The sequence below is a fragment of the Eschrichtius robustus genome, chromosome 10 (genome assembly GCF_028021215.1).
Source record: "Eschrichtius robustus isolate mEscRob2 chromosome 10, mEscRob2.pri, whole genome shotgun sequence".
NCBI classification, from domain to species: Eukaryota; Metazoa; Chordata; class Mammalia; order Artiodactyla; family Eschrichtiidae; genus Eschrichtius; species Eschrichtius robustus.
Genome location: NC_090833.1, coordinates 82,515,801 through 82,540,182, shown reverse-complemented (window position 1 = coordinate 82,540,182; position 24,382 = coordinate 82,515,801). Strand labels below are relative to the sequence as shown.

The window sequence follows — 24,382 nt, the reverse complement described above, 5'->3', positions numbered from 1 at the left end:
GCTCTGTGAAATCTCCTCTCAGTACAGTAGCTGGGTGTGACTTTGCCCTTCGAGAGATGATAGTTGTAGTATGTTAGGTAAGGTCATTTTTGGAATTTTATGTGCAGTATAAGAGTGTATGAGGTAGGTAGAAAAGGGAAGGATGTAACTGATATCAACTGGGATGATAGCCCTGTTAATTTTGAGAATGGTCTCTCCCTTTCATCCACATGCTTACAGTGGTGGGACTCCCAACAGCCATGTTTTGAAAATATAACACAACCCTTTGGCCACTTTTGATTTATTCAGAGGTGTCCATCTGGCCCCAGCTTGGCCAATATCTCTTGAGGAATGAAGGCAAAGCAGAACAGAGATGACAGACAGAGAGACTAGTTGAGTTGAGTTCAGGTCCCTGCTTCCAGCTTGCTCCCGGCGTCCTACTGTCTACTGCCCTTAGGTTCTGTGATCCAGTCCTTAAATCATATCACCCCCTTTTTGCTTTAGTCAATTTTAGTAGGTTTCTACTACTTACAACTAAGATAATATTAACTAATGTAGTCTTTTAAAGAGACTAACATCCTATTTGCCACATTTATGATAATAGTTTTAATATAATGATTTATTATACAAAGAGAAACAACAATATCATTCTTAGCCTATATGCTTCCTAAGTATGAAACTATAATTCCTCCTTCCCCTCTTCCTTTTTTTTTGCATTCTTCTCCTTTTTTTGTACTCTTGGAGCCCAGCACAGTGCCCGACATCAATAGATGCTCAATTAATGTTTAATGACCTGAATTGAACATAAAATAAAGGGAAAGTAAGAAAGAAATTCCCCCCAAATACTGCCACTAAGTGAATCAAACCATTTTACTTCTCTCTGGACCCAGATTTGTCCACATTCTTTCATCATTTTTATTTAAGTGCAATTCCAGATCAGACCCAGTTTTGTATTCTACTTTTTTTTTCAATAACGATATATTATAAACATGATGTTCACAGCCTTCAAAATTGCTATTATTATCGCTTCAATAATGGGAAAGATAAATTTAGAAAGTATTTATACTGAATATTTCATAAGGCAAAACAGAAATTGAAAGTGCTTTCACCACAGCCAACAAGGCAAATCTGCTTCTCCCCTTCTGTATTGTCTTTCCTTGCAAAATCACATACTGCTCAAATCCAAGTCTTCACTTACACCACACCTGCTCCTGCACTTCTGAATGTGGCTGGAGAAAAAAAAACCAACCACACTGGACAGGTCTCACTGTCAATTTCTGATCACTTAACCCCAAGAGGACCCTTGATGCTGCACAGCAACCATTGCATATTTTTTGAATCAATTCACAGTCCCATTCTCCTAGATTATTTCATTCTTTCACTTCCAACCTCTAACATTGTCTCCCCCAACCTCTATGTGAGCTGATGACCTTGCATTCTCTTTCACGGAGATATGAGAGGCAATCAGAAGAGAACTTACAAGACCTTACTACTGCCTCTCCTAGCTAACCCCATTTGTTCCAATATGCTCTGCTTCTCCTCCTGTTACTATGAATGAACTGAACAGGTTCCTCTTTAAGGCCAGCTCTTTCTTGGCATTGATTCTATCCTCTCTTACCAGCTCAAGGATTTTGCTTCAGCAATTCCCTACCATCCTTAACACCCCTGTCTCTTGCATCACTATTATTTTCTTCTTCACTGGACTCTTCTCATTAGATTACAAATGTATCATTACTTCTTTCCTTAAAACACACACACACATGCACACACACATGCACACGCACACACATGCACACACCCAAAAAACTTCTCATGACGCACTTCACTATCTATGTACTGCTCCATTTCTTTTTTAAATCGAAGTACAGTTGATTTACAATATTATATTAGTTTCTATTGCTCCATTTCTTACCTTTCTTTCAAGCAGAACTCCTTGAGTCCAGTGGTTCTCAAAGTGCACTTTGAGATGCAGCATCAGCATTGGCACCACCCAGGAGCTTGTTAGAAATGAAAATTCCTGGCCCCCCTTCAGATCTAATGAATAAACAATTCTGGGGATTTTTACCCAGCAATCTTCTCTTTAACAAGCCCTCCAGATGATTCTGATACAAGCTAAAAGTTGAGAACTACTGTTTAGCATATAGTTGCTGACTCCAATTTCTCTCTTCTCATTGTCTCTTGAATGCATTCCAGCCAAGCTTTAGATCCCTGCATTCCACAGAAACTGCTCTGTTGAGGTCAAAAATAACTTCCACTGGTGGGAGCTACATTTCCAATTGTCAGAGAGGAAAGTTATAGAGAAGCAAGATAGGAAAACTAGAATGAGCCCAGTGGTACTGAAGCAGAGTCAGAGACAGCAGTATGAACTCATGCTTAGCTTAATATATGTATATGTATATTATATATATGGAAATAATTCTAGATAAGTGTGTATATATGCATGAGCATATAGGTACATGTTACCTAGCCCAGTCTGCTGAGGGGACCTAGAAGCAATGACACCCCAGTAGCAATAAGCACATTCAAGGCCTAGATATTGGTTTCTAATACCTTTCTCTAATAAAAGGAACCAGGGCCCCTTGAAGAAATGGCTGACTTTAGGGCTGGGGCAGGGGTAAATACAGATGAGGTAGAGCATCTTATAAAACCAGACAGTAGCAAAGTGCTACAGACAAATGTTTCTTAGTTCAGGACACTATAGGCCCTAGCTTTCTTTTTATCTCACTGGCTAATTGTTCTTAGTCTCTTTTGCTGATTCCTTCTCATCTCTCTGACCTCTAAACATTGGTGTGTCCCAGGGCTCAGTCCTTGGACGTTTTCTCTTTCCATCTACAAATATTTCCTGGTGATCTCATCCAGTTTTGTGACTTTAAATACTATCTGCAGACCCCAAATTGCTATCTTAGCTAGACACCTCCCCGATCCTAGACTTTTATATACAACTGTCTACTTGAAATTTCAATTCAGATGTCAACAAGCAGATAAAATTCAACTTGACCAAAACTGAGCTCTCAATAGTTCCCCTACAAACCTGCTCTTCCTACAGTCTTTTCTATTTTCATGACTGGCGGTTTCATCCTTTTGGTTGCTCAAGTCAAAAACTTTGGAGGTATCTTTGACTTTTCTTCTCTTACCTCACATTTAGTCCATTAGAAAAATTCAGTCCTACTGTCAAAATACATCCAGAATCCAATCCCTGCTCACCACCTCCATTGCTATCATCCAGGTCCAAATCATCATTATTTCTTGTCTAGATTATGGAAATAGATTCCTAATTGGTCTCCCTGCTTCTTCCCTTGAATTTCTCATGTTCTTAACACGTTCGCAGTTAGTTTGTAAGTCAGATCATGTCACCTTTCTGCTCAAAATCCTTTGTTGACTTCTCAGCTGTCTCAGAGTAAGAGTCAAAATCCTTGAAATTACCTAGAAATCCCTTCATGATCTACTTAGCCCACAATGCCTCCTGACTTGGGATCCTATTATTCTTCTGCTCTCACTCCAGCTCAGCTACACAGACCTTAATCCAGGCACACAAGTGCCTCAGGACCTTTGTACTCTCTGCACTTTTAGCCAGGAATGCTGAGTTTGTGGTAATTTGTTTTGCAACAATAGAAAACTGATGTAGATTGAATGACATGAAATTTCCAGTCATCAACCATGTTGACCTCCAAAATAACAATTTCATATAGTTCCCCTAATAAATTGCAGCATCCATCCCTACTCTCGACACCCCTATTTCCTTTCTCTGCTTATTTTCCTTCAAAGTATGTATGACCATTTATCTTACTATTTTCCTATTTATTTCTTATTATTTCTCACTATAAGGTAAGCAGACATCTTTTGTTCATGCTGTGTTCTCAGTGTCCAGAGGAGTGCATGACCAATAGTAGCTATTGGGTTGGCCAAAAAGTTCGTTTGGGTTTTTTGTACCATATGTAAAACCCGAACGAACTTTTTGGCCAGCACAATATTTAGTAAATGTCCAGTGTTGCATGAGTGAAAGGAGGTTGGTGGAGGAGGTGGGAATGAGCACAAACCACTTTTTTGGACAAAAACTCAAGCTGAAAAATCTGGTGGGAACTTGAATGAAACCCAGGAGCTCTGTACCTACCCTTAAACTTTGGAATTTACAGAAACCAGAAAATTCTAGAGAATTTTAGCTTGTGTGTTGAAATGTTTTCAATTTGACATAAAATAACTGAAATAAAAAACTTGGATGGAAAATATTCAAGTGATTTAACCTCAGATGATCAGGTCAGAAAATCTGGGAGCTAAATTTAGAAAATTGGGAATGGAAAGAGCAACAATCAAATAGCTGCTTTCCTTACTCCTTTGATTTGAGGCTACTTGCAGGAGAGGAAGGAAACGCTGCAGAATTCCAAGGATGGGCTGGGCACCGGACAGCACGTCCACATTTCCATGGGCAGCATGCTCTCACCTCAGCCCCCAGGACAGGTGGATGCCTGTGGATGGGCTGAAGCTCTTTAGGTTGATTTGGGGGAGAGTCTATTTATCCCAAAAGACCACCTGTAAGAGAGAGATCTCTAGTGTTATTGAAGTTTCCTGGCCCATCTAAGATAAACATGCTTGGTAAAAAGATGGCATGAGTCTTTTAAAAATGGCATTAAATCTCTACTTGTTTTATTCGGTACAGTCCATATCTGAACACTGATATCTCCTCGATCTACCTTCCGAGAGTCTCTGGAACCTGCAGGCTAGAATGTTTGTGACCAAATCCTCCCTTTTCTTAGACTATTATCTTTGCAAAAAAAAAAGTTTATGGACAACTTCAAAGAAACAAAACTGGTTCTATAATCCTACCCCTTACTGTATTGGCTGTTTATATTTTCCAATACTGTGTCAAATATCATTCATATTTACATGTGTTTTAAAAATAGTTACAATTATAGTATAGATGCTATTTTGATTTTTTTCATGTAGCATAATTTAAAATGTACTTGGGCATATTTCTACATAATCCTCATAATTGTGGGCATATTTCTACATAATCCTCATAATTGTAATGTCAGAAGCTGTACTAGATTTCCCAGAATTAATACATGGCTATTTCCATATTTTTGGATAATTGGACTATTTATTATAAATAGTGCTTTAACACACCACTTCAGAGCCCCTATTCCTCTCACAGACGGGGTATGCAGAGCTGGCTCTGTGTGTCAGCTGAATAACTGGTGGCTTATTTGATGTGAAATGAGACCAGTCCCCCCAGATTTCTCTGTTAGCCTGCTGTATTACCTAAAATCCCCATCATTAGCGGAAGTCAGGTCAAGGCTTAAACTTCAGTTAAGTGCATGTTAATTTTACTTGGAGGGATGACACATGTGTCATTGTCACCCATCACATCCCTGTCATTCACTAATGTACTGGATTGACCTGCCATTCACCAGCCAGATGTGAAAGGAAAGGGACTGGGGACAGCTGGCGTTTGGCCTGGGGCATGGGCAGTATCTGTGCAGGAAGTCATGTGTCTCAGGCTCAGGGGCCCTGTGGCCGGTGAGGAGCCTCCAGGAGGAAGAAGAGGGGTCCTGATCTGGGGGTGGACGGCCCCACACTGGAATCAGCTTCCTTATACTTCATCTCTGGGTAACATCTTCCTCCAGCTCTCGGTCTTCCTCATGGTTCTGTTGTGAAACTATAGCATGTGCTTCCAGTAATCCAAAGTGACCGTGACATCAGTAGACGATCTGTAACCTTGGGCACTTTTGTATCCTCTCACGATGACCTGGTACAGCGGGGCCCGGTGAATCCTTGAAGGATTGGGAGCGCTGCCACTGTGATGGGCGGTGGTCTGTGCCCTTTGCTTCCTTTTCAGAAATAGCATCAGCTGTCTCTGGACTATTTCAGCAGAATAACAGAGAAAGGAAGGCAACTGGAACAATTGTGTACATGATAAAATCTCCTTCTTCTTCTTCCTGGGAAATGGCCTCTCTGGATGAATGAATTCATGCAGTGTTTACGTGGGGAAAATTAAGTTAAATATCTCTGGCATCAACAAACTGACTACCAGCTAGCTCCAGCTGGGCAAAAGCCTTAAGTAGAAGGTGTTTCCAATGTCTGCCTCTGCTTTCTGAGGTGATTATTTTCCAACTTTGCTCAAGTTGGCTGGCCTGCTCCACCTTATGGCCTCTTGATGTTAAAAAGCCGATAATCAGCTCTGCTGTTATTCTGGGTTCGCCCTTTGACAAGCTAAGTGGAGTTTCTTTAAGAAATATGTGTATTTTTTGCCAGCAATCAGAGATATCGGCGACTGAAGTGATGGCTCTTGAGCATGAAGAAAGCGTGTATTTCTCTCTCTACAAATGGTCCCATATCTGCCAACTCAACACTGACCAGCCCACAGGAAGCTTTGGATAATTGAGGCAGATCAGAGATGTGCTTTCCCTGAACTCTCAGTTTTCTGCTGTGCTTTAGTCAGGGAAACCAGCCCTTGTTTTCACCTACTGCTCTCAGCTGGGCTTTCATATTAAGTTGTCAGGTTTTAGACAATCTGATGGTGATGGGAGACCTCATAGTCATGCAAATGTGCAAATAGGAAAGGATGAGACTGCTGGCCCTGACAATGATTACTTTCCCCAGACAGTCTAGAGCTCGGCACTTAATAGGGATTTAGAAAATTCCTCCTTCCTTCTTTCCCTTTCTTCTTGCTTATATGGTGTAGAAGAGGAGAGGAATATTTAGGCAGTAAGTGGACATAGTTTTATACAGCAGTGGGGATGATTTAAAAGAAATTAGGTGAATGGCCAGTGTTCTCAGTAGGTCAGTCAATGAACCTTTGATCATTGTCTCCACTGTTGATGTGACCGCTGTACTCAGACTGACTCAGACAGAGTCTCAGCCTCGAGACCCCTGAAGGCGTAGATGGGACTGAGACCTGAGCATTCCTTTCTCACTGGCAACAGCCTTTAAATATCGTGACAGTGAATTTAATGCTGTTAAAGACTAAGGAAGGGCCCACGGTGATGAAGTTTCATCAGAGGTGGGCATACTGAGTTGGCATCGCAAAGTAGGAATACCATCAGGTGACTGAATTTAAATAAACATGTCAGAATGTATATAGCCAACGTTACTGTTTGAATATTCTTTCCAGTGAAAATGCTTGGAAGACCCTCATTCACTTTGTGGCAGGATAACGTTTGAGAGGTTGACTAGTCTCCCCAGCTCCATGCCCCATCATTTGTCATTTTTCCCTCTTTGGCAGAAAGCAGAGAAAAGAAGCCTTCTTCCTGGCTTTGCATTTTGAAAGCCCATGCCCTTTGTGACCCACAGAGGACTGGGACGTAGCTAACATGTTGGGAAGCCGAGGAGAGGCCCCCGCCTAGACTAGCTGGGGTGGGTGGGGAGAGAGCAGACGGTCACTGGAGCCAGAGGGAGGCCATTTCCCTCAGGGCCCACCGGGAACGGCACTGTGGCCTTGGTTTGAGCACCCAGGAGCCAGCTGGGGTCCCAGTCAGTGCTCACACTTGAGTGAACGTCACTCAGCATCTGAGCCAGGGGCTGGGATAACCCAGCATTTTGTCGGGGATCTGTGAAACCTTTACCTCCATGACCACCAGCACCTCACTCAGAGGCTGTGCAGCAGGATTGTCACATTGTGAGGACAGCCCGCCTGACCCTGCACTCTCTCAGGACACCTGTAGGACCCAAGAGAAGTGGCGTGGCATCCTAGACACCCAGCAGGTGAGGGTGGGGTGACAGGACAGCTCCCCACGCTCTCCTGGGAAGTGGAAAGGTCGGGGAAGCGGGGAAACAACTCGGCAAGGCCCTGAGCTGGGACAGTGGCTAACACAGCCTTGGTACACCATAAAAGGCCCTGGTTGGGCGCTATAGGGCCTGGCTTTTAATCACAGTTCTGCTTCGATGTCACCGTGTAATCTTGGGCACAATACTGCATTTCTTTGAGTCTCAGTTTCCACATTGTATGCGTGCATTTTTTCATTCACCCTCTCATTTGAAACTTTTTTTAATTTAACAATTATTTACTTACTGTTCACCTCTCACTTGTTCAACAAACATTTATTGAGCACCATTCGTAGGTGAAACTCTGCTGGGCACTGGATTTACAAACAGACATGACTCTGTCCTCAAGGAACTTACATCCCAGAGCTCCAAAATGAGGGGTATAAGTGGTTGGTCTCTAAGCTTCTGCCAATTTGACATTCTATAATTCTATTACTATTGCAAGTTTTACATTGATATCTTGCCTCCCTCCTTCCCCTCCCCAAAAGGGTAAAATCTTTCTTTCACAGAGCCTGTGGTCCAATGACAGCAAATTCTTGCCCTGAGGGATTAGTTTCAGTATTTGGAAATCGCTAAAGGTCGTGTGGAGCCAGGTGTGGTGGCAAAGGCAGCTAAGGCCTAGAAAAGAACCGAGTTCCAGGTGTCCTGGCAGTGGAGTCTCAGGATCCTGTATTTATTTCTGGTTGGAGTCACCTTGAGCACCGCCTTGAGTGCCCTGTGGTGGTCTGGCCGGGGATGTGGTTTTTGTTAAGCTTTCAAATCATTTCCCCAGAGAGAAACTTGCTGACACTGGAGTGAGCGCCTCCCAGCTGCTTGTGGGCAGCCTCTGTCAGTGAGGTCACTGCGGTGGCCTGCTTTGTCATCAGCTTCTCGTGTCTCTGCTTTTGCCACAGATAGTGCTATTTCATCCTCCCTCTCCCCCAGCTTCCTACAAAGATTGACAACACATTAAAGTAGTAAAGGATGACACATCTCAGAACCTACTCATCACAGATGCCAATTACGTGCCCACTCTCATCTCAGTTTATAGATACTCTTCTATCTTCTGGGCAAAAAAGGCCGTTGAATTGAAGGAGCCTTTGTCATCTCTTCAGTACTTCTTAAATATCTAGTCAGATTGCCCCGTGAGTGTTCACTTGCATATCTCACACCTTCTCTAGACCAGGAGCATTTGATTCCATCCACACCTTTATTCCTTTATTCTCCAAGTAGATAATAGTTACCTGGTACCAGGCATTGTGCTAGGCTGGGATGATGCATAAGACCTGAGTCCTGTCTGATGACGCTCATAATACTGGAGATGGGATGGACACATACATAATTAATTGTGATACAGCATACTAAATACAGATAGAGAAGTATAATGGAGACAGTGGAAGCACAGAGGAAAAGAGGGCAGCCTGAGCTCTTCTTTGTGGTAGTCTGTGTTCTTCTTTGCATAAATATACTGCCCTTCTCTGTGGCAAGGATTATACTTCCCTACTATTGTTATTTAACTTCTTTCTATTACTGTCAGGCTTGGCCATGGGACCTATTTGGCTGATTGAATGATATATATATCATTTTGAGGCAGAAGCTTTAACAGCCAGACTGTGATCTGTCATATTCTTTCCTTTTGCTCTTTGCCATGATGACTATCAAATATTCCAGATTACTCTGTCATCCTGCATCCTGGAGTGAAGCTGACATGTGATGGTCATGCAGAATAAGCAAGAAATAAATTGTTTAAAGCCACTGAGATTTTAGGGTCATTTGTTACTGCAGTATAACCTAGTAAATTCTGTCTAATAAACTTTTACTTGTCTCCATACCCTGGTGTCTGGTGCATACTAACTACTCCATAAAAGCTTTTGGAATGAATGAAGAGCTGAAGGGGTCAGATAGGCTTGAAGGAGAGAGTAAGGAAGGGAGGTTCAGGAGGGTCTGGAAAGCCTTATGTAAAGAAATTTAGAAGGCACTGGCCATGATGGGTGTCATAAACTTTTCCTTATGAACTGGACAGGAAAGGCTCATAGTGCTTTTGTCTCTTTTGATGTCTTCTGTTTGCTTGCTATGTCACAAGCAAGCTTTGGAAGCTGACTGATTAGCCAGAAAATAAGTGATATTAAAAGGATATTGGGTAGCTCACAAAATCATTGGGGAGGGGGAAGTGGGATAGAGAAGCAGACTTGGGGCTAAGTTTTTAGGAGTAACATCTCAGAACTTCTCAGAGAAGGCAGTGTCTCCCAACTTCATTAGTAAGGGTAAAAGTAAGTGGCTGTAACAAAGATGCTCAGTATACCGTGGTTTAAAGACTATGGAACTTTCTCCTCCTTCATCTAACAGTTCCAAGGGGAACACTCTAGGTTGGTGGTCATCCAGGGACCCAGAATATTTCCAAGTCATCGTCCCATTATGCTATAGGGAATTGTCATCATATGGATTATCAAAGCTGAGTGGCTTCCATATCTGAGTCCTTGCCATTGAGAGAAGAGGAAGCACATTCATAGCCTTGCCCAGATCTGAAAGTGGCACCTAACACTTCTGCTTACATTTTATTGGTAAGAAGTTAGTCACATGCCTGTACTTAACTGCAAGGGACATATAATGTAGTGAGGCAACCACGTGTCCAGTAATAGAACTATTAGTATAAGATGAGAACTAGTAGTATCTGTGTTAGTTAACTACCGTAGCAATAATGCTATGTAACAAACCTCTCCTAAACCTGGTGGCTTTAAACCACAAGCATTTATTCTCACTCTGACAAATTTGCTCATTGGCTGCTGTTCAGTTGACCTAAGCTTGGCTGGGCAGGAACGCTCTGATTAAGGCTACAGGTTGGCTGGGCATGGTGCCAGGCTGTGGGTTCGATTCAGGCCTATTCCACATGTGTTTGTTCTGGCACCCAGGCAGAAAGGGAAGTGTCTTTTTGGGGCATGTTCTTCTCATGATAGAAGTGCACAAGAATGCACAGAAATGCTTGATGCTTCTGGAGGCTCAGCCCAGAAGTGCCACGTTGTCACTTTCACCCACTTTCCATTGGTCGAATCAAGTCTCATGACCAAGCTCAACATCAATAGTGTAGGGAAATATTCTGCCTCTTCTATTGGGAGACGCTGCAAGCTCAAATAGCAAAGGTGTGTGTGTGTAATTCTACTACAGGGAGTATGTGAATAGTTGAGAACAATAATTCAACCTACACCCTATGAATTAAGGGGAGAGTAGTATATTTTGGTTGATAGCTAGAAATCTCTGCCACAACTTTTTCATTTCTTGGTAGTCATAGAATGTCCCCACCATGAGGACAAGGACACTGGCAGCAGAAGTTCTGAGAAGTACTCCTTGGCATGAGCCCTCCCAGAGTCCGCCATTAGCCCCACCAAAGAGCCTCTAGGCTCCAGTGTTGGGTCGCCTCAGGCCAAACAACCAACAGGGAGGGAACCCAACCCCACCCATCATCAGACAAGTGGATTAAAGTTTTACTGAGCTCTGCCCACCAGAGCAACACCCAGCTCTACCTACCACCAGTCCCTCCAAAGCAAGAAACTTGCACAAGCCTCTTAGATAGCCTCATCCACCAGAGGGCAGACAGCAGAAGCAAGAAGAACTACAATCCTGCAGCCTGCAGAACAGAAACCACATTCACAGAAAGACAGGATGAAAATGCAGAGGGCTATGTACCAGATGAAGGAACAAGATAAAACCCCAGAAAAAGAATTAAATGAAGTGGAGATAGGCAACCTTCCAGAAAAAGAATTCAAAATAATGATAGTGAAGATGACCCAGGACTTCGGAAAAAGAATGGAGGCAAAGATTGAGAAGATGAAAGAAATATTTAATAAAGACCTAGACGAATTAAAGAACAAACACCTAGAAGAATTAAAGAACAAACAAACAGAGATGAACAACACAACAACTGAAATGAAAAATACACTAGAAGGAATCAATAGCAGAATAACTGAGACAGAAGAACGGATAAATGACCTGGAAGACAGAATGGTGGAATTCAGTGCTGCAGAACAGAATAAAGAATAAAGAATGAAAAGAAAAGATAGCCTAAGAGATTTCTGGGACAACATTAAATGCACCAACATTCGCATTATAGGGGTCCCAGAAGGAGAAGAGAGAGAGAAAGGACCAGAGAAAATATTTGAAGAGATTATAGTTGAAAACTTCCCTAACATGAGAAAGGAAATGGCCACACAAGTCCAGGAAGCTCAGAGAGTCCCAGGCAGGATAAACCTAAGGAGAAACATGCCAAGACACATAGTGATCAAATTGACAAAAATTAAAGACAAAGAAAAATTATTAAAAGCAGCAAGGGAAAAATGACAAATAACATACAAGGGGACTCCCATAAGGTTAACAGCTGATTTCTCAGCAGAAACTCTACAAGCCAGACGGGAGTGACACGATATATATAAAGTGATGAAAGGGAAAAACCTACAACCAGGATTACTCTACCCAGCAAGGACCTCATTCAGATTGGATGGAGAAATCAAAAGCTTTACAGACAAGCAAAAGCTAAGAGAATTCACCACCACCAAACCAGCTCTACAACAAATGCTAAAGGAACTTCTCTAAGCAGGAAACACAAGAGAAGAAAAGGACCTACAAAAATAAACCCAAAACAATTAAGAAAATGGTAATAGGAACATACATATTGATAGTCACCTTGAATGTAAATGGATTAAATGCTCCAACCAAAAGACACAGGCTCGCTGAATGGATACAAAAACAAGACCCATATATATGCTGTCTAAAAGAGACCCACTTCAGACCTAAGGACACATACAGACTGAAAGTGAGGGTATGGAAAGAGATATTCCATGCAAATGGAAATCAAAAGAAAGCTGGAGTAGCAATACTCGTATCAGATAAAATAGACTTTTAAATAAAGAATGTTACAAGAGACAAGGAAGGACACTACATAATGATTAAGGGATCAATCCAAGAAGAAGATAAAACAATTATAAATATATATGCACCCAACATAGGAGCACCTCAATACATAAGGCAACTGCTAACAGCTCTAAAAGAGGAAATTGACAGTAACACAATAATACTGGGGGACTTTAACATGTCACTTACACCAATGGACAGATCATCCAAACAGAAAATTAATAAGAAAACACAGGCTTTAAATGACACAATAAAAAATAAATGAATGACACAATAGACCAGATAGATTTAATTGATATTTATAGGACATTCCATCTGAAAACAGCAGATTACGCTTTCTTCTCAAATGCCCATGGAACCTTCTCCAGGATAGATCACATCTTGGGTCTCAAATCAAACCTCGGTAAATTTAAGAAAATTGAAATCGTATCAAGCATCTTTTCTGACCACAACGCTATGAGATTAGAAATCAATTATAGGGAAAAAAAACATAAAAAACACAAACACATGGAGGCTAAACTATATGTTACTAAATAACCAAGAGATCACTGAAGAAATCAAAGAGGAAATAAAAAAATACCTAGAGACAAATGACAATGAAAACACGATGATCCAAAACCTATGGGATGCAGCAAAAGCAGTTTTAAGAGGGAATTTTATACCGATACAATCCTACCTCAAGAAACAAGAAAAATCTCAAATAAACAATCTAACCTTACAACTAAAGGAACTAGAGAAAGAGGAACAAACAAACCCAAAGTTAGTAAAAGGAAAGAAATCATAAAGATCAGAGCAGAAATAAATGAAATAGAAATAAAGAAAACAATAGCAAAGATCAATAAAAGTAAAAGCTGGTTCTTTGAGAAGATAAACAAAATTGATAAACCTTTAGCCAGACTCATCAAGAAAAAAACGCAGAGGACTCAAATCAATAAAATTAGAAATGAAAAAGGAGACGTTACGACAGACACCGCAGAGATACAAAGCATCATGAGAGACTACTACAAGCAACGCTATGCCAATAAAATGGACAACCTGGAAGAAATGGACAAATTCTTAGAAAGGTATAAACTTCCGAGACTGATCCAGGAAGAAATAGAAAATATGAACAGACAAATCACAAGTAATGAAATTGAAACTGTGATTAAAAATCTTCCAACAGGGCTTCCCTGGTGGCGCAGTGGTTGAGAATCTGCCTGCCAATGCAGGGGACAAGGGTTCGAGCCTAGGTCTGGGAAGATCCCACATTCCGCGGAGCAACTAGGCCCATGAGCCACAACTACTGAGCCTGCGCGTCTGGAGCTTGTGCTCCACAACAAGAGAGGCCGCCACAGTGAGAGGCCCACGCACCGCGATGAAGAGTGGCCCCCGCTCGCCGCAACTAGAGAAAGCCCTCGCACAGAAATGAAGACCCAACACAGCCAAAAATAAATAAATAAATAAAAATAAAAATAAAAAATAGTAAATATATATATATAAAAAAAATCTTCCAACAATAAAAGTCCAGGACCAGATGGGCTTCACAGGTGAATTCTATCAAATATTTAGAGAAGAGCTAACACCCATCCTTCTCAAACTCTTCCAAAATATTCCAGAGGAAGGAACATTCCCAAACTCATTCTACGAGACCACCATCACCCTGATACCAAAACCAGACACAGATACTACAAAAAAAGAATATTACAGACCAATATCACTGATGAATATAGATGCAAAAATCCTCAACAAAATACTAGCAAACAGAATCCCACAACACATTAAAAGGATCATACACCATCATCAAGTGGGATTTATCCCAGGGATGCAAGGATTCTTCAATATACACAAATCAATCAATGTGATACACCATATTAACAAATTGAAGAATAAAAACCATATGATTATCTCAATAGATACAGAAAAAGCTTTTGACAAAATTAAACACCCATTTATGATAAAAACTCTTTAGGAAGTGGGCATAGAGGGAAGCTACCTCAACATAATAAAGGCCATATATGACAAACCCGCAGCCAACATCGTTCTCAATGGTGAAAAACTGAAACCATTTCCACTAAGATCAGGAACAAGACAAGGTTGCCCACTCTCACCACTATTATTCAACGTAGTTTTGGAAGTTTTACCCACAGCAATCAGAGAAGAAAAAAAAAATAAAAAGAATCCAAATCGGAAAAAAAGAAGTAAAGCTGTCACTGTTTGCAGATGACATGACACTATACATAGAGAATCCAAAAGATGCTACCAGAAAACCACTAGAGCTAATCAATGAATTTGGTAAAGTTGCAGGATACAAAATTAATGCACAGAAATCTCTTGCATTCCTATACACTAATGATGAAATATCTGAAATAGAAATTCAGGAAACACTCCCATTTACCATTGCAACAAAAAGAATAAAATACCTAGGAATAAACCTACCTAGGGAGACAAAAGACCTGTATGCAGAAAACTATAAGACACTGATGAAAGAAATTAAAATGATACAAAGAGATGGCGAGATATACCATGTTCTTGGATTGGAAGAATCAGTATTTTGAAAATGACTATACTACCCAAAGCAATCTACAGATTCAATGCAATTCCTATCAAATTACCCATGGCATTTTTTACGGAACTAGAACAAAAATTCTTAAAATTTGTATGGAGACACAAAAGACCCCGAATAGCCAAAGCGGTCTTGAGGGAAAAAAACAGAGCTGGAGGAATCAGGCTCCAGGACTTCAGACTATACTACAAAGCTACATTAATCAAGACAATATGGTACTGGCACAAAAGCAGAAATATAGATCAATGGAACAGGGTAGAAAGCCCAGAGATAAAACCACGCACCTATGGCCAACTAATCTACGAAAAAGGAGGCAAGGATATACAATGGAGAAAAGAGAGTCTCTTCAATAAGTGGTACTGTGAAAACTGGACAGCTATATGTAAAAGAATGAAGTTAGAACACTCCCTAACACCATACACAAAAATAAACTCAAAATGGATTAGAGACCTAAATGTAAGACTGGACACTATAAAACCCTTAGAGGAAAACATAGGAAGAACACTCTTTGGCATAAATTACAGCAAGATCTTTTTTGATCCACCTCCTAGAGTAAAGGAAATAAAAATAAACAAATGGGACCTAATGAAACTTAAAACCTTTTGCAAAGCAAAGGAAACCATAAACAAGATGAAAAGACAACCCTTAGAATGGGAGAAAATATTTGCAAATGAAGCAACTGACAGAGGATTAATCTCCAAAATATATAAACAGCTCATGCAGCTCAATATTAAAAAAGAAACAACCCAATCAAAAAATGGGCAGAAGATCTAAATAGACATTTCTCCAAAGAAGACATCCAGATGGCCAAGAGGCACATGAAAAGCTGCTCAAGATCACTAACTATTAGAGAAATGCAAATCAAAACTACAGTGAAGTATTATCTCACACCAGTTAGAATGGGCATCATCAGAAAATCTACAAACAACAAATGCTGGAGAGGGTGTGGAGAAAAGGGAACCCTCTTGCACTGTTGGTGGGAATGTAAATTGATACAGCCAGTATGGACAACAGTATGGAGGTTCCTTAAAAAACTAAAAATAGAATTACCATATGACCCAGCAATCCCACTACTGGGCCTATACCCAGAGAAAACCATAATTCAAAAGGACACATGCACCGCAATGTTCATTGCAGCAATATTTACAGTAGCCAGGTCATGGAAGCAACCTAAATGCCCATCGACAGATGAATGGATAAAGAAGTTGTGGTACATATATACAATGGAATATTACTCAGCCATAAAAAGAACAAAATTGTTCATTTGTAGAGATGTGGATGGATCTAGAGACTGTCATACAGAGTGAAGTAAGTCAGAAAGAGAAAATCACATATCGTATATTAACGCATATATGTGGAACCTAGAAAAATGGTACAGATGAACTGGTTTGCAGGGCAGAAATAGAGACACAGATGTAGAGAACAAATGTATGGACACCAAGGGGGGAAAGTGGCAGGGGTGGGGTGGTGGTGTGATGAATTGGGAGATTGGGATTGACATATATACACTAATATGTATAAAATGGATAACTAATAAGAACCTGCTATATAAAAAAAATAAAATAAAATTCAAAAAAAATTTAATTGAAAAAATTTTCATTAGTAAATATGTATAAAATATAAATATTTAATTATAAAACACTCAATGAAACTAGAGGCCTTTGTGGCTTCAGAAAATCTTTGGATCAATATACTTCTAGGTCATCTTCATTCTTTGGAATGTTTTAAAACAAATTGTGGTAGGGGGGATTCTTGGAAGTTGGTGGAGGAGGAAGTACCAGGAATCTATTTACACTCCTAGGCAATAATTGCACTGGCAGAATCTGTATGATGTAACTGTTTTGGAACTCAGAAATCTATTGAAGGCTTGCAACTTCCAGGGGAAGCTTGGACAATAAATTGTAAATTGTGGTTAATTTTAGTCAATTACTGCTCTTAGCCTAGTAACAGCTACCTATCCCTATCCTCTAGCCCCATGGCAGAAGCCCTGAACCCATTCCTGGAGCAGCCTACACACAGCTTGCAGGAGCTAGGATGGGCAATAAGGACCCTGTCTTCCAGATATCAGGGATTTATGCTCTGATTGCTGATTGATGCTTCTGATCACAGAAGTACAGACCAAAGAGGAGGGTGAACATTGCTTTTGTACCTCCCTTCATTCTTGCAAGTCCCTGTCCAGCTGAAATGACTTCCAGATTTAAAGGACTGACACCTTTTCTCCCCTCTCTTCATTAAAGCTGGGACATTCAAAAACAATTGCACTGCACATATAGGGAAAACTAGAAAGTGACCGTGCATGTCCAGGGAAAGCCGCAGGCTCAGAAAAGACCTGAGGAGACCTCAAGCTCATCCCTTGAACAGAGACAGCCTACAACAATAAAACAAACAAAGAAACAAAAGAAATGATAAACAAAACAATAATAAAACCCAGCATTCCTGGGCAGAAGGAGAATCTGTTTTCAGAGTTACCACATTATTAGACTTAAATATCCAGTTTTCAACAAAAAAATTACAAGGCATAAAAAGGAACAGGAAAGTATGGTCCATTAAAAGGGAAAACAACTAAACAAAACAGAAATTGTCCCTGAAAAAGACATGATGGCAGATCTACTAGGCAAGGGCTTTAAAACAGCTATCTTAAAGATGCCCAAAGAACTAAAGGAAGATGTGGAGAAAGTAAAGACAACCATGCATAAACAAAAGAGAAATATCAAAAGAGAGGAAACCTTAGGGGAAAAAAAACCAAGAAGTAATTCTGGAGCTGAAAAGTATAATAACTGAAATGAAAAATTCACTAGAGGGATTCAAAGGCATATTTGAGCAGGCAGAAGAAAGAATCAGTAAACTTAATGATAGGAAAAGAGAAAATTTTCTAGGCTGAGCACAAGAAAGAAAAAGATTGAAGAAAAGCAAACAGAGCCTAAGGGACTGGTAGGACATCATCAAGCAGACCAACATATACATTGTGGGAGTCCCAGAAGGGGAAGAGAGAGAGAGTAGGGGGCAGAGAGAATATTTGAAGAAGCAATGGCTGAAAAATCCCCAAATTTGATGAAAGATATGAATACAAACATCCAAGAAGCTTAAGTAAGATGAACTCAAAGAGATCCATGCATTAAAACAAATTAGTCTAAAATCTAGTATCATTGTAACTTTAGTTTGTAACTACAAATTTAGTTTTCTACATAATTTAAGAGACTAATGCATTGAAAAGAATTATTAGTTTATGGTTTGGGGCACACAATGCACAAAGATATACTGTGACGTCAGTAATTAAAAGGGGTGGTGATAGAGCTGTGCAGGAGGAGATTTTTGTATACTATTGAAGTTAAACTGGTATAAATTCAAATTAGAGTTTTATAACTTTAGGGTGTTAAATGTAATCCCCATGGTAACAATAAAGGAAATAGCTATAGCGTCTACACAAAAGGAAATGAGAAAGGAATTTTAAAAATTCACAAAATTGTGAAAATTAACACAGTCTTAGATAGAGGATCAAAGAAAAAATAACAAGAGAAATTAGAAAATACTTAGAGATGAATGAAAATGAAAACACAACATGTCAAAATTTATGGGACACAGTGAAGCAGTGGTAAGGGGTAAATTTACAGTTATAAATGCTTATAGTAAAAAATGAGAAAGAGCCCAAATCAACAAACTAATTTTATAACTTAAAGGACAAGAAAAAGAAGAAGAAGCTAAGCCCAAACTAGAACAAGGAGGAAAATAATAAAGAGCAAAGATAAATGAAATAAAAGATAGGAAAATAATAGAGAAAATCAATGAAACTGAAACTTGATTCTTTACAAAGATCAACAAAATTGACAAACCCTTAGCTAGACAGACTTAGAAAAAAAGAGAAGACTCAAATTACTAAAATCAAAAATGAAAGTTAGGACATTATTACTGATTCTAAAAATAAGAAGGATTATAAGAGAGTACTATGGACAATTGTACGCCAAAAAATTGGATAATCTAGATAAAATGGACAAGTTTCTAGAAATGCAAAATCTACCAAGGCTAGATCACAAAAAATTAGAAAATCTGAATAGACCATAAATAGTAAGGAGATTGAATCTGTTATCAAAATTGCCTGACAAAAAGCCTGGGTCTGATGGCTTCTCTGGTGAATTCTACCAAACATTTAAAGAACTAATACCAGTCTTTCTCAAACTTTTCCAAAAGTTGAAGAGGAGGGAACACTTCCTAACTCATTTTATGAGGGCAGCAGTATCCTGATACTCAAACCAAAGTCACTACATGAAAAGAAAACTACAAAGCAATATGCCTTATGAACATTGGCAAAAATCCTCAATAAAATATTAACAAACAGAACTCAGCAGCATATTTAAAGGATTATATATCATGACCAAGTGGGATTTATTCCTGGAATGCAGGGATGGTTCCACATATGAAAAGTGATCAAACTAATACACCAAATTAACAAAATAAGAGAAAAAACCCACAGGATCATCTCAATGGATGCAGAAAGAGCATTTGACAAAGTTCAACAAACTTTCATGGTAAAAACACTCAACAAACTAGGCATAGAAGGAAATTACCTCAACATAATAAAAGCCATATATGAAAACACCCAGCAAACATCATACTCAATGGTGAAAGACTAAAAGCATTTCCTCTAATATCAGGAGCAAGGCAAGCATGCCAACTCTTGCCACTTCTTTTCAACATTGTACTGAAAGTCCTAGCCAGGGCAGTTAGGCAAGAAAAAGAAGTAAATGCATCCAAATTGGAAAAGAAGAAGTAAATTTACCTCTGTTTTTAGATAATATGATCTTTTGAGTAGAAAACCCTAAAGATTCCACAAAATCCTGTTAGAAGTAATAAGTGAGTTCAGTAAAGTAGCAGGATACAAGGTTAACATGCAAAAATTAGTTACATTTCTATACACAATGAACAATATGAAATGGAAATTACAAAAACAATTCCATTTACAATAGCATCAAAAAGAATAAAATACTTAGGAATTAACCAAGGAGGCAAAAGAGTTGTACAATGAAAACTGCAGAACATGCTGAAATAAAGAAGACATAAATAAATGGAAACACATCCCATGTTCATGTACTAGAAGATTTACTATTCTTAAATAGTATAATGTCACCTGTATAAAGTGACCTGTAGATTCAATGCAGTTCCTATCTGAATTCTAATGATGGTTTTTGTAGAAATAGAAAAACCCATCCTAAAATCCATATAGACCCTGAATAGCCAAAGCAAACTTGAAAAAGGAGAACAAAACTGGAGAATCCACACTTGCTGATTTCAAAACTTACTATAAAGCTACAATAATCAAAACAGTGTATTACTGGCATAATAGATATAAAGACCAACAGAATAGAATAGAGAGCCTAGAAGTAAACTCTTGCATATGTGGTCAAATGATTTTTGACAAGGACGCCAAGACCATAGTATGGGAAAGGACAGTATTTTCAACACACGATGCTGGGAAAACTGGGTATGCATATGCAACAGAATTAAGTTGGACCCTTACCTAACACCATATACAAAAATTAACTCAGAATGAATCAAGGACCTAAATATAAGACTTAAAGCAATAAAACTAGTAGAAGAAAACATAGGATGAAAGTTTTATGACATTGGATTTGGCAATGATTTCTTGGATATGATACCAAACCACAGGTAACAAAGGAAAAAATAGACAAATTGGACTTCATAAAATTTTTAAAACATGGTGCAACAAAAGACATTATTAACAGAATAAGAAGGCAACATACAGAATGGGAGAAAATATTTGCAAATCATGTATCTGATAAGGGATTAATATCCAGAATATATAGAGAAATACTAAACAACACAAAAACAAACAACCCAGTTCAAAAATGGGCACAGGACTTGAATAGACATTTCTCCAAAGAAGATATATACATGGCCAGTAAGCACAAGAAAAGATGCTCAACATCACTAATCTTTAGGTGACTGTAAATCAAAACTACGATGCTCACACCCATTAGGATGACTACTATCAAAAAAAAAAAAAAAAAAAACAGAAAACAACAAGTGTTGGAGAGAATGTGGTGAAATTGGAACCCTTGTGCATTGGGCTGGGAATGTAAAATGGTACAGCTGCTGTGGAAAACAGTATGGTGGTTCCTCAAAAAATTAAAAATAGAGCTAGCATATGATTCAGCAATTCCACTTCTGGATATATACGCAGAAGAATTGAAAACAGGGTCTCAAAGAGGTATTTATATACCTATGTTCATAGCAGTACTATTCACAACAGCTAAAACATGGAAGCAAATCAAATGTCTATCAATGGATGAATGGACAAGCAAAACGTGGTATACATACAATGGAATGATATTCAGCCTTAAAAAGGAAGAAAATTCTGTAATATGCTACAACATGGATGAATCTTGAGGACATTATGCTGAGTGAAATAAGCCAGTCACAAAAGACAAATACTGTATTTTTCCACTTACATGAAGTACATTGAGTAGTCAAAATCATAGAGTGGTGGTTGCTGGGGGTTGGGGGGAAAAGGAATAGGGAGTATTGTTTAATTGTATAGAGTTTCAAGATGAAAAGTGTTCTGGAGGTGGATGGTGGTGATGTTTGCACAACATTATGAAAGTATTTAGTACCACTGAACTGTACCCTTAAGATGGTAAATTTTATGTTATCTGTATTTTACCACAAAAAAATTTAATAACATCAAAAATTCAAAGAAATGAAGTGTGCAGTATATAAAATGAAAAAGTGACTTTAATTTTCACTTAAATAACAAAAATTCTGAAAAAAGTACTCAAAATATAAATATTAATACCCTCATATAGCATAAAGTATATTGAAAAATCAATCTCCTGAAATTGCAAAGATACATTTAATGAATAGAATTCATTAAGTTATGTTTCTTCTTATGTTTTTAGAAATACAAAGAAATTCCAGCAATACCTGAATTTGGCTAATTGCAAATTTCAAAAGCAAATAAAAAATGAAAAGCAAGAAGCAACAATGGAAAGAATTAATGAAAATCAATCAGTCATTTCATAGCAAATAATATCAACAATGAGAAACCAAATGTATTTTTACGTTAACTGAAAAATTGTGAAAAATTGTGAAAATTAATTTAACAAGAAAACTAAATATTTTACATTCATCTGACAGGCAAATCATCTCACTGACCAAAACCAAATTAACCATCAGATGAATTGTGATGGTCTAATAGGCAGGTGCTAGGCAATGTTGCCACTGCTTGGTGCTCTCTGGCGGTAAGTCAATAATGTATGGAGTTATGTGCCCCCAAATAACATTTACTAAATGCAAGAATTTAATAGAAGGAGCCATATAAATGGTGTTCAAAATATTTTCAATGATCATTTTTTGTTGTTGTTGGCTTAAACAATAGAGATTAATTTTCTCACAGTTCTGGAGGCTGGGAAGTCCAAGATTAGGTGGTGGCCAATTGGGTTCCCGATGAGAGCTCTCTTCCTGGCTTGCAGGTGGCTGCCTTCTCCCCGTGTCCTCACATGGTGGAGATTGATCTGTTTTTAACTACACTTAATTTTTATTTTTTAAGATTTTTTTTGAAGTGGACCATTTTTAAAGTCTTTATTGAATTTGTTACAATATTACTTCTGTTGTTTTTTTTTAATGTTTTGGTTTTATTGGCCGCAAGGCATGTGGGATCTTAGCTCCCCGACCAGGGATCGAACCCACAACCCCTGCATTGGAAGGCGAAGTCTTAACCACTGGACCGCCAGTAAAGTCCCTAAATACCCTTAATTTTTTAAGAGCACTTTCACGTTTACAGAAAAATTATGCAGAAAGTACAAAGAGTTCCTATATATCCTACCTCCCCACCTCCCGCCCCTGCTTTCCCCTATTATTATCATCTTGGCCTTTCCCAGAATGTCACATAGTTGGAATCATACAGTATGTAGCCTTTTCAGACTGGCTTCTTTCACTTAGCAATATGTATTTGAGGTTCCTCCATGTCTTTCTGTGGCTTGATAGCTCATTTTTTAAAATTTGTTTTTATTGCTAAATAGTATTCCATTGTATGGATGTACTACAGCTTATCCATTCACCCACTGAAGGATATCTTGGACGTTTCCAATTTTTAGCAATTATCAATAAAGCTTCTATAAACATTTGTGTGCAGGTTTTTTTGTGGACATAGTTTTTGTCTCATTTGGGTTGATACCTAGGAGCACAATTGCTGGATTGTATGGTAAGCCTACGTTTAGCTTTGCAAGAAACTACCAAATTGTATTCCAAAGTGGCTGTACCATTTTACATTCCCACCAGCAATGAATGGGAGTTCCTGCTGCTCCGTATCCTTGTCGGCATTTGGTGTTGTCAGTGTTTTGGATTTTAGCTATCTAATAGGTATGTAGTAGTATCTCAGTATAGTTAATGTTGCAATTATCTAATGAAGTATGATGTTGAGAATCTTTTCATATGTCTATTTACCTTCTGTATATCTTCTTTAGTGAAGTGTCTGTTAAGACCTTTTGCCTATTGTTAAATTGGATTATTTGTTATTTTGAGTTTTAAGAGTTTTACATTTTGGATACAAGTCCTTTGTCTGATATGTGTTTTGCAAATATTTTCTTTCAGTTTGTAGTTTACCTTCTCATTCTCTTAACAGTGTCTTTCGCAGAGCAGAAGTTTTTAATTTTAATCAGGTCCAACTTACCATGCTTTTGGTGTTGTATCTAAAAGTCATCACCGAGCTCAAAGTTAGCTGGATTTTCTCCTACATTATCTTCTAGAAGTTTTATAGTTTTACATTTTACATTTAGCTGTATGACCCATTTTGAGTTAATTTTTATGAGTAATATCTAGATTATTTTTTTTGCATATGGATATCAGGTTGTTCCAGCACATGAAAAGGATAGTAAAAGAAAAAAACAATGACAACAACCAACAATTATTATTTTTCCATTGGATTGACTTTGCTTTTTTGTCAGAGATCAGTTTACTCTATTTGTGTGGGTCTATTTCTGGGCTCTCTATTCTGTTCTATTAATTTATTTGTCTATTCTTTTACCAGTACCACACTGTCCTGATCACTGTAGCTTTATACTGTTTTAAAGTCAGGTGGTGTCAGTCCTCCATCTTTGTTTATCTTCAGTATTGTGTTGGCTATTTTGGGTTTTCTGCCTTGCCAAATAAACTTTAGCATAAATTTGTCAATATCTACAAAATAACTTTCTGGGATTTGATTTGAATCTC

At 38.6% G+C, this 24,382-nt stretch overlaps 1 protein-coding gene and 1 long non-coding RNA gene across 2 annotated transcripts in view; one reads left to right on the top strand and one right to left on the bottom strand.

Annotated features, from left to right (window-relative positions):
- Positions 1-2,064, bottom strand: part of LOC137769965 (uncharacterized) — a 30,418-nt gene extending 28,354 nt beyond the window's left edge. Inside the window, exon 1 of the long non-coding RNA XR_011075111.1 lies at positions 1,892-2,064. This is a non-coding gene — a long non-coding RNA (uncharacterized lncRNA). The remainder of the gene's footprint in view (positions 1-1,891) is intronic.
- FRMD3 (FERM domain containing 3) overlaps positions 1-24,382 on the top strand; it is a 371,558-nt gene that overhangs the window by 33,195 nt on the left and 313,981 nt on the right. The window lies entirely within an intron of this gene.